Genomic DNA, 7038 nt, shown 5'->3' on the forward strand with positions numbered 1-7038 from the left:
TTTGCAGGTAGCTACCAGCAGCTGGTGATGTTGACCGCAGAAGACCGCTAAGAGTCAAATGTTCATTGGTTCGTCTCTCACATTGACGGGTGAATGTCCGAATGATGTCGCTGCTCGCGGATGGATGTGGTGTACGCCAATTCGTCGGAATCATCCTCTTGCTGACAACCCCTCTTCCCATAACATGACAGTTTGTGCAAGGTCCAAGCCAGAAAGGATCGTTAGAAGCAAGATGACAGACTGTACAGTCAGCACAAGATTCACACAGAAATACCTCATTACACTGTTGCGTAATGATTCCCTGTAGCCAAAAGAGTTGAGAAAGTTTGATTTAAAAAGAGAAATAAAGCATCGGACTCTGCTAGCGTGGCGCAGCACAGTTTTCGATCAGTTTACTAGTAGAAAATAATCGTTACGCAAATTTAGTTTAGGATTTGTTTGCTGCCTTGATACGAAATGAACAAGAAAGCCTTGGCAGCTTGAAATCGAATCCGTTCATCCTAACACTGTTTGCCTAAGAAATATAGGTAATTGGCAGTGACTCTCTCCACACACGGGGCAACTTAAATGAAACTCGGTGACGACGCGAGTTTGTAACTGGTCGCTTGCGAGTAATTTCCTTTGTGGGAGTATGGAACTCTGCAGACGACCCTGCTTCAGCACATCGTTAGCAACGTGTTGGCAGCGACTAGGCATGCAGTCCAAATGGCAAGTATGTACCGCACTGCACATATACTGAATCTAAAAATCTGGAGTATTCTATAGCGTGACTAGCGGCGCTCATGTCGTCCTGCAAAATTACATTATCTGTGCAAAAGAATGGTGGAAACGACAGAAATACCACAAATCTCCGATCTGCCTAGACACAATGATGTTGACATACAAATGATTTAAGGAACAAAAACACAACCACCACCACCACCACAATTTAGAGTACATACATTTAAAGATATCTGGGTTTTCAAAACAAGAGTAATCGGCTACACCTGATGGTGATGGTGGTGACTGAAATTTCTGTGAACGGTGACGGTCAGTGAACCCGAGAGTTCGGTTAAAAATGCTTTACACTGAACGCTTTGTTATGACTCAGTATCAAAAATCATCAACTCATAATTGTTGTCAAACGTAACACGATTATGATAGAGGAACGTTGATTCACTTTAATGCTCGGTATCATCAATATTCCCTAATCATTCCTTTTCAGTAAACATAACTCATTATTAGGAACACGATAAATTAGCACTGAATACCTCACTATCAGCAGTAACGGAAACAGGCAACGTCGAAAGCACAAAAGCTTAGAAGCACAAAACAAAAAAGACAATGTTCACATAACACAGTAGCTGGCCGGAGTGGCCGAGCGGTTCTAGGCGCTTCAGTCTGGAACTGCGCGGCTGCTACGGTCTCAGGTTCGAATCCTGCCTCGGGCATGGATGTGTGTGATGTCCTTCGGTTAGTTAGGTTTAAGTAGTTCTAAGATCTATGGGACTTAAGACCTCAGAAGTTTAGTCCTATAGTGCTCAGAACCATTTGAACTTAACACAGTAGAAATAAATTACGTACTAATATTTTTCCAGAGATAATGATGTAAATGATTTATATATGTATTTCTCAAAAAAGTAATGAAACTCGATAATTTTGCAAAATTAATCTACATTGTCAGTTAAATCGTAAAACTTCACTTTTCTGTGAACTAACAAAATTTAAGGTTTGCAGTCCGGTTCTTCCGTAAATTTAAATTGGTAGTAGTTTCATTTATGCGGCTCTACGTTATTACAATTATGGTATCAGGATCCTACTGGTGGTAATGCAACAGTCTCTTCCTTTCGTTTATGAACAAAATTAAATACTTGGGGCCATAAATACACTCTAAGCTCTTCTCAAATAATTATAGTTCAAAAAATGGTTCAAATGGCTCTGAGCACTATGGGACTTCACATCTGAGGTCATCAGTCGCCTAGAACTTAGAACTACTTAAACCTAACTAACCTAAGGACATGACACACATCCATGCCCAAGGCAGGATTCGAACCTGCGACCGTAGTGGTCGCGCGGTTCCAGACTGCAGCGCCTAGAACCGTTTGGCCACACCAGCCGGCAATTATGGTTCTGTGTCTCCTACTACTACTACTACTACTACTACTACTACTACTACTACAACAAAAACTACTCCTTGTTTCCACAATGCCTTGCCCGACATTTTATCACTGTGAAGATCACAGACTGTTACTCGAGCGCTTACGCCATTACACACGTCCGATCTTTCTCACTGCCAACGCTATGTGCGCGGTCTCACGTACCAAAGCTGTTAGTGCCACGCAGAGATCATCTGTAGTCAGAGGTGGTTGTTGTACGTTGCGAAAACTTTGACGCTGCCAAAGTGTCTACTGTAAGGGGCAGTCAAATGAAAACCCAACAACCGGGACCATGGAATGGTTCCATTCAAAAGTAATCACCACACACGTTAGGGCATTTATCACACGGAGAGACGAGACTACGATCGGCCGCTGACGGATCCACAACCGCACCACTCCAACACTTCCTATTCCGACTGAAACCGACTTCCACGCGTGCCTCTATTCAGTTAGCTAAAGGTTTGAACATCACACGGTGAAAGATTCGGGCTGTACTGAGGATGTTGCAGTGTTTCCCAACTAAATCGCTGTCGCGTAGCCCCCATGCGATTGGCAGTGGGGGCCGACGTTATCGTGTAACAGAATGGGTCCGTCAGACGGCACCTCTGGGCGTTTAGACATTATGGCGCTTCGCTGTTTCTGCAAAGTGTCTTCATAGCGCTGCGCATAGATTGTTATTCCACTCTCTAGGAACTCGGCGAGTAGAGGACTCCTGCATTCGAAAGTCATCATGACCTTACACGCTATCACGCTTATCAAATAACCCTGTGACGAAACGCGCCGCTCCTCTTTGGATCTTCTCTATCTCCTCTGTCAACCCCACCTGGTACGGATCCCAAACTGATGAGCAATACTCATCTATAGGCCGAACGAGCGTTCTGTAAGCCACCTCCTTTCTTGATGGACTACATTTTCTAAGGACTCTCCCAATGAATCTCAACCTGGTACCCGCCTTACCAACAATTAATTTTATATGATCATTCCACTTCAAATCGTTCCGTACGCATACTCCCAGATATTTTACAGAAGTAACTGTTACCAGTGTGTGTTCTGCTATCATATAATCATACAATGAAGGATCCTTCTTTCTATGTATTCGCAATACATTACATTTGTCTATGTTAAGGGTCAGTTGCCACTCCCTGCACCAAGTGCCTATCCGCTGCAGATCTTCCTGCATTTCGCTGCAATTTTCTAATGCTGCAACTTCACTGCATACTACAGCATCATCCGCGAAAAGCCGCATGGAACTTCAGACACTATCTACTAGGTCATTTATATATATTATATACTTTTGAATGAAACCATTCTATGGTCCCGTTGTTGTGAGTGTACGGTTTTCATCTGGCTGTTCCTCATACATTCCTTTACAGTAGTAGTTTTAAATGATTTGCAATAAATTTGCGTTACAGTACTCCACATAATAAAAAAAAATGGCTCTGAGCACTAGGGGACTCAACTGCTGTGGTCATCAGTCCCCTAGAACTTAGAACTACTTAAACCTAACTAACCTAACGACATCACACACACCCATGCCCGAGGCAGGATTCAAACCTGCGACCGTAGCAACAGCGCGGCTCCGGGCTGGAGCGCCTAGAACCGCACGGCCACCACGGCCGGCTCCAGATAATTAGTACTGACCGTAAAATGACAAAATATATACATCTATAATCTGAAATTACTACCATAAATGTGAAGATAAAGAATGTCAAAAATGACTTACAGTTTTGTAGTGTAATAAGGCGACCGACTTCGCAGTTTCAGAGATAGTCGTTGCCAGGTGTCAGGCCTTAACAATCTGCCCGTTAGACAATGGAGAAAAGAACAGCAATCGACCACGAAATGCGTCGTTTTTTTTTTTTTCAGCAGAGCTAGGTGTCAACTGTTACATAGTCATCTTCATGTTAGACTCCTATACACTCTACACCAACCAATATTGTTTACTTTGTGACACTCATTACTAATGTCACTACTGTTATGTGCGCTGAAGATGATTCCGTAATAGTTGAAATCTAGCTTTCGCGATCGATTGCTGTTCTTTTCTCCATTATCTATATTCGACGATCGCTTCTCATGACGGGATCATACAGATTCTAATCTGATTAACTGGCCCTTTTCCGAAGTCGCTTGTGTCGGTGGATTTTCTCATTTGCGGTCATTAAAAGTCGCTAAAGTGATGACCCTTCTTCGCTACCCCTCTTATACTCCCACACCTCGTAACACGCCTACAACACCTTCAGGCGGCAGTGATCATAATTCTTCGGCTCTTCAGTGTAATTTCCTAATACATTTGCAGGTGAAATAGCACAAATTCTCTTCGTTTTCTCGTTAATGTGTACTAACAAGAGTGTCAAGTGTCTGTATGTCCCTCTTTTCAGAGATGGTCGCGAGATTCGGCTGTTTGTTACAGGATGTCAAATCAAATACCTTTCAACCATCCAATTTCCACACTTATTTTATTTGGCTACCAGTTTCGGCGATTTACTGCGCCATCTTCAGACTCCTGACTGTCATGTAGGAAGATCTCGGTTCTGATCAAAACATGGGCCAGCATTCAAATACTGGTATCTGTAGATTTCTGCTTACTGCAGCGATCACTTCAGCCATCATCTGCCGACTATTTATCTAACGGTCCGTTGATAATGGTTGAATTCATCGTTATAGCAAGCAGAAATCTACAAATATCAGAATGTGAATGCTGGCCCCCTACTTCGACCAGAAACATGGTGGAATCTTCATAAAAGTCGGTTAGGGGTTTGAAGTTGTTGTCTTCAGTCCAGAGACTGGTTTGATGCAGTTCTCCATGCTACTCTATCCTGTGCAAGCTTCATCATCTTCCAGTACATACTGCAACCTACATCCTTCTGAATCTGTTTGGTGTACTCATCTCTTGGTCTCCCTTTACGATTTTTACCCTCTGCGCTGCCCTCCAGTACTAAATTGGTGATCCCTTGATGCCTCAGAACATGTCCTACCTACCGATGCCTTCTTCTAGTCAAATTGTGCCACAAACTCCTCTTCTCCCCAATTCGATTCAATACCTCCTCATTAGTTATGTGATCCACCCATCTAATCTTCAGCATTCTTCTGTAGCACCACATTTCGAAAGCGTCTATTCTCTTCTTGTTCAAACTATTTATCGTCCATGTTTCACTTCCATACATGGCTACACTCCATACAAATACTTTCAGAAATGACTTCCTGACACTTAAATCTATACTCGATGTTAACAAATTTCTCTTCTTCATAAACGCTTTCTTTGCCATTGCCAATCTACATTTTATATCCCCTCTACTCCGACCATCATCAGTTATTTTTCTCCCCAAATAGCAAAACTCATTTACTACTTTAAGTGTCTCATTTCCTAATCTAATGCCGTCAGCATCACCCGATTTAATTCGACTACATTCCATTATCCTCGTTTTGCTTTTGTTGATGTTCATCTTATATCCTCCTTTCAAGGCACTGTCCATTCCGTTCAGCTGCTCTTCCAGGTCCTGTGCTGTCTCTGACAGAATTACAGTGCCATTGGCGAACCTCAAAATTTTTATTTCTTCTGCATGGATTTTAATTTCTACTCCGAATTTTTCCTTCGTTTCCTTTACTGCTTGCTCAGTATACAGATTGAATAGCATCGGGGAGAGGCTACAACCCTGTCTCAGTCACTTCCCAACCACTGCTTCCTTTCCATGTCCCTCGACTCATATAACTGCCATCTGCTTTCTGTACACATTGTAAATAGCCTTTCGATCCCTATATTTTACCCCTGCCGCCTTTAGAATTTGAAAGAAAGTATTCCAGTCAACATTGTCAAAAGCTTTCTCTAAGTCTACAAATGCTAGAAACGTAGGTTTGCCTTTCCTTAATCTATTTTCTAAGATAAGTCGTAGGGTCAGTATTGCCTCACGTGTTCGAACATTTCTACGGAGTCCAAACTGATCTTCCCCGAGGTCGGCTTCTACCAGTTTTTCCATTCGTCTGTAAAGAATTCGCGTTAGTATTTTGCAGCTGTGACTTACTAAACTGATAGTTGGGTAATTTTCACATCTGTCAACACCTGCTTTCTTTGAGATTGGGATTATTATATTCTTCTTGAAGTCTGAGGGTATTTCGCCTGTCTCATACATCTTGCTCACCAGATGGTCGTTTTTTGTCAGGGCTGGCTCTCCCAAGGCTATTAGTAGTTTTAATGGAATGTTGTCTACTCCCGGGGTCTGAGGATGATGTAGTAAATCGCCGAAACTGGTAGCCAAACAAAATAAGTTTGGAAATCAGACGGTTGAAAGGTGTCTGATTTGACATCCTATAGAGTATCAAGTCCCTGAGCTTGAATCTGTATCCGACGTGCCGAGTGTACCTAAAAGATGCCCGGGTGCACCAATCGATTTTCGCTCTCCTCCACGCTTGCACACGGCAACTGCAGTTTGTCAGCTCGGAGCTGCGCCGTGTGCGGATCTGCGTTGCTAATCAGTCACAGATTCAGTCGCCAGCCCGTTCCGTTCCTTTCAAGTCGCAAGGCGTGCGAACGGCCTACTCTGACTGGAGTCCCCGGGAGCTGGCTTGTGCGAAGTGCGTTTGCGAGCAATGCTGGTCGGAGCCGTTGCGGTGATGGTTGCGTCACACGGTGATTGTGGACGGCGGCTCTTCATCAGCGCTCATTGAAACAACAACGGGAGACCCTGCCTCATTAGCCGGGCTGGGGACTAGGGAGCGCGGGCACGCGCTCTGCCCACGCTCCTAGGTAATGATGCACCTGCTGCCGATACCACCACTAGGAGTGAACATCTCGATACCTTATCCCGACAATCTTCCACAAAATAATGCAGCATTCCTAACTTTAATCAAATCAAACTATTTGGTTACAGAGACTTTTCAACTCTCAAACATCTATGATGTATGTGCG

This window comes from Schistocerca cancellata, chromosome 3 (genome assembly GCF_023864275.1).
Source record: "Schistocerca cancellata isolate TAMUIC-IGC-003103 chromosome 3, iqSchCanc2.1, whole genome shotgun sequence".
Classification (NCBI taxonomy): domain Eukaryota; kingdom Metazoa; phylum Arthropoda; class Insecta; order Orthoptera; family Acrididae; genus Schistocerca; species Schistocerca cancellata.